This window comes from Octopus bimaculoides, chromosome 9 (assembly GCF_001194135.2).
Source record: "Octopus bimaculoides isolate UCB-OBI-ISO-001 chromosome 9, ASM119413v2, whole genome shotgun sequence".
NCBI classification, from domain to species: domain Eukaryota; kingdom Metazoa; phylum Mollusca; class Cephalopoda; order Octopoda; family Octopodidae; genus Octopus; species Octopus bimaculoides.
The window spans coordinates 68,298,211-68,302,084 of record NC_068989.1 but is presented as its reverse complement, the minus strand read 5'-3'; positions in this window follow the sequence as shown (position 1 = coordinate 68,302,084).

The following is a 3,874-nucleotide window of genomic DNA, read 5'->3' as shown; positions in this document are numbered from 1 at the left end:
TACTTTTAAAGTATTTTCAAATTTCATTTATTAAGAAATTTCGTAAGTCAAATTGATACTGTTCAGAAATAATGTTGTTTAGAAACCGCTTACCATGGAAATTTTAATCTGCGTGTCACATACAAAAAAAACAAAAAACAAAAAGAAAAAAAATACTTGAATTGTAGAGATATAAGATATCAGTAAAGAAATGTAAATAAATGTTTGATAATTTCTTCAAATAATGGTAAATCAACTGACGAGCAGATGGTTAAATATTTATATAAAAGCATTCACCGAGTTATTAGTCATTTATTACGAACATATGACACAGGCATGACTGTAGGATTCAGAAGAATATCACAAACAGCAACAAGGTTTCGGTTCCGATCCCACTGTGAAATGAATTAGACGAAATTGTACAGAATAGAAGCCCATCGTACGCATGCGTGCACACACAAACACACACACACACACACGCACGCACTGATATATAACTATAAATAGATAACTACACTGATATAGATATAGATAGATACACACATACAAACACATTTTGCAAAAAGAGTGGAGACAGTAACTTGAAAGTTTCGGCCTAAGTTTTCTGTTACCATTCTTCTTGTAGAAGAACTCGACAGAATGTATTGAGTAATTTTCCAGTCTCATTTAATATTGCTGTTATAAGAATGAACTTAACATAAGAATGAACGTTAATATACACACGTACATGCATACATGTATGTACATATGTGCATATGTGTGTGTGCGTGTGTATGTATGCATCTATACATCTGTGTATATATATATATATATATATATATATATATATATATATATATATATATATATGTATGTATATATATATATATATATATATATGTAAGTATATATATACATATATATATACATATACGTATGTATGTATGTATATACATGTCTGTATGTATGCATGTATGTTTGTATGGATGTATTAATTGCATTCTAGAAATCTACAAGCAAAGCCCCGGATGCAATGCCTACGTCTTATAGCAGAAACAGCTGTAAGCTAACGAAAGTGACGACATAACTATCGTTTTCATTTGTGATTCGTATATGTGTGTGTATGTGTGTGTGTGAGTGCGCGCGCGCGCGAAAAGATACTTTCTTTACTCAGGAATTATTAACCATATTTCAAAACTTTAAAATGTAACATGCGTGTTTAAAACGCAGAAAACTTTAAAAAGCGCTAACACGAGAAATTCACTCAATCAGGTCTGTGTTAATGTGTTTCTATTTCAAGATTTTTTTCATATATTTAATTAATTTTAATGTAAGAAAACCACTTTTCAAATATTAAGACAGATCAAAAATCTTTTCCAGGTATAATAACTTGTCCTGTAATTTTCCAAGTTTATAATTTTAAGAATATTACTTTTCATGCTCGCATTTACCATGTATTCCATGATTTTTCCAGACATTCCTGTTATAAGATAATTAATAATGTGTCAATTACTAATATAAGATTTTACCTTATGAAATACTGAAAGGTAATATTTTAATTTTTCCATGTAAGTGATGATAATATTTCAATTTTTTTCATGTTTAATTTAAATATATGTTGTGATTGAATTATTTGATATTACCCATCCACACCAAATTAATGGCAGGGATTTTTACCATGTTGTTGGTTGCACCATGGGTCAACAAAAATTACAAACAACAAGACCCCAAAATCATCAGTTACCAGGTTCACTTTAAGTAACCTAATTTTGCAATATTAGGCTGTCACAAGAATTCATTCAACGAAAAAAAGAAAAAATTTCCAATGGTTCCGGGATTGTAATATGTATATATATCATCGGCAGAAGTTAGAGAGTAAGTCAAAAGCTGAGAGTTTCATGTATTGACACTTATCAGACACGAATTTGTCCATTGTCACTCTGTAACTTCTGACGAAATAACTTCTAAAATACAAAATTTTGTCAAACCCTGTTCTATGTGACTCATTCTACCAGTATCAGAAACTTTAAAAAAATTTATTAAGTAATCTGTACGTCTAATGAAATAGATCCGAAATGGATGAAAGGCAAAGTCGACCTCCACGGAATTTGAACTCAGAACGTAGAGAAAGACGAAATACCGCTTCTAAAATACTAAATTTTGTCAAAGACGTTAAGAGTAAACCCTGTTCTATGTGACACATTCTACCAGTATCGGAAGTTTGAAAGTGTTTAGTTTAAAAAGATTAATTAAATAATCTGTTCGCCAAAGTCGACCTCGGCGAAATTTGAAAAGACAGACGAAATACCACTAAATATTTCGCCCGGCGCGCTAACATTTCTGCCAGCTCACCGTCTTCAGACCGTAAATATTCAGTTTAGAAATATATTCTTTATTCTTATTGCTAAGCGTTACTCCCTTACTTACTGACATTAAATTTCGTAACATTTTATCTCATAACTCTTCTACTCATTTTTGTTCAATGCGACGAACGATTCTGTATTACTCATGCATTTTTCTATCATTTGAGCCTAAGAAAAGTATACTTTTAATTTAAAATTAAAAAAAAAATTATGTTAATTAAAGATGAATATCTGCCTTACTGCCCCGCCCCATGAGGTCGCAGATATTTTGATGTAACTTTTTCTCTACTGAACCAAATCTCACACTATTTATGCCAAAGTGTAGCTGTAGGGGTGTTCTCTTTAAAACTATTAACAATTTGCAATTTAGTCGAGAACTGAATTAGTGCTGAAGCTTGGAAACTGCTGCGATTGACGAAATATAACATTATCGACGACATAGTGCGTGGTTTCAAATATCACTAAAGACATTGTTTTACGTTGAAATATTCGAATACTCTTTCAATAGTTTTCAGATATCTATGAAACGGACTATAAACGATAATATTTTGAAATGCATCTTTCGTCATTTAGGGTGTGATAAAAGAAGTATCATATGAACACTGGCGTCGATGCAATTGACTTGGTCATTCCCCCTAAATTGCTGGCCTTGTACCAAAATTTGAAACCAATATTTTAGAATACATTTAAATATTGCTTTCAAATGTTGGCACAAAGCCAACAATTTCGGAGGCGTGGGGTGTCGATTACATCGACCGTAGTATTTTCAATGGGCACTTATTTTATCGACCTCAAAAATGATGAAATGCGAAGTCGGCGGATTTTGAACTCAGAACGTAAAGGCGAATGAAAATACTGGTAACCATGTAGTCCGGCATGCTAACGATTCTGCTAGCTCGCCACGTTCGAATGCATCTAAAAATTAAATGAAGCAGCACCAGGATTTATAGTGCATAAGGCCTGAATAATTTAAGAATATAAATAAATTTAAATGTAGATCAAGAGAAATAAATTTATATATTCCATTCAACTTGAAGAGTTGAATGGAATATAACCTTTGAAGACATGATATGTAAATGTGAAACATTAAAAATGACGGTATTCTAAAAATATATTGCTTACGCACACACAGAAAAATGCATGCGCACAGAAATCTGTGTATGAGTTATGATGACGGTGGGGGTGTCTAGTGCTTAGGCTTTTGCACTGAAGATTACGAGATAGTCGTTTCGATTCCCAGAGAGACTGCACCTTGTATTCTTGAGCAAAAAGCATAATTTTCACATTAATCCAGTCCACCCAACTCCAAACGGGTAAAGCGGTGACAGACTAATGCTGAGTTCAGGGAGAATGTTGACCGCCCTGCTTTGTCAGCGAGGTGGAATCATTCAAAAGCTAAAACCACCGAAATCGCCTTGTGTCTAGCAGTGTAAAATAACTGATAGTCAAGTCGTGACAGTATAATATATATATAGAATAGAAAATCTAGACAAATACGTATAATTAGATTAGTGTGTTTAAATGTTGAGTAGAGCACCGACACAGTTTAGGGT